A 1,011-nucleotide genomic window follows, 5' to 3' on the forward strand; every position below is an offset into this window, starting at 1 on the left:
CCCACATATATCGCTTTTATCCTCATGGGGTAAAAGGAACGGATAAACTTCGACCCAAATGCTCGCTTGTACTTACTCATCAAATTGCACACAACAATATGTTTTATAAAATCCAAGTTACTGGTGCGTTTACATATGTCAATGTGCAACCGACTCGCAACTACAACTCACATATCTCCGTTTCAAGAATATAAGATATTATCATTTCACAATCACTCGTGATAAAATCCATGAAGTGATTCAGATGAGCGTGGGTTGAATCCAATACTCGAATCTTATTCCAGGAGTACTCGTGAACACTGTAGCTACCTTGTCCTAGACAAACTACAGACCCATTCATGACAGTCTTGCCTCAATACCTACTTCCAAAGTATGATCGACTGTGGATGGTTTGAATAACCTAGTTATCCGGGAAGTCAAAACATGCAAAGCGAAACACAAGAACAATACTAATCCTATATAGCCCAAAAACTTTTTGAGTCATATTGATTACTCATTATTCATTGTATAATGTTTCGAATAATCAACTTAATACTTGAATTAAAACAATAGTCATGCCATGCTCCAAGCATGCACACTACGTTTGTCTAAACAATAGTTGTGCCATGCACCAAGCATGCACACTATGTTTGTCCTTGGTCCTTACTTTGTGAAATAGATCAATTGAAAAACATTTCAATGATGCTCATTTCAAAATTCCAAATCCTTATTGCAAGCGTAAGAATTCCAAATTCTTGTCACTGTTAGAAAGTGTTAGATTCTAAACTATCATGCAAAGATTCTTTTGTAATGCCTAGGTGCCAAAAGTCACAGAGACTTGACCAATGATATTACAAAATATTCCTTTGGAGATTGTTACAAGACAATTCCATAGAAGTGAAGTCTCAAATTCAAAGTACATTCCTTTGAACATCCTTCTTGCATACAAGTTTCTAACTTTTTCATCTATTCTTCAACTCCCAATATGGAAACATTCCATATTTGCCATACGACAACTCATTATTAATAGAA

Source organism: Lactuca virosa, chromosome 5 (assembly GCF_052849685.1).
Source record: "Lactuca virosa cultivar CGN04683 chromosome 5, Lactuca_virosa_CGN04683_v6, whole genome shotgun sequence".
Taxonomy (NCBI): domain Eukaryota; kingdom Viridiplantae; phylum Streptophyta; class Magnoliopsida; order Asterales; family Asteraceae; genus Lactuca; species Lactuca virosa.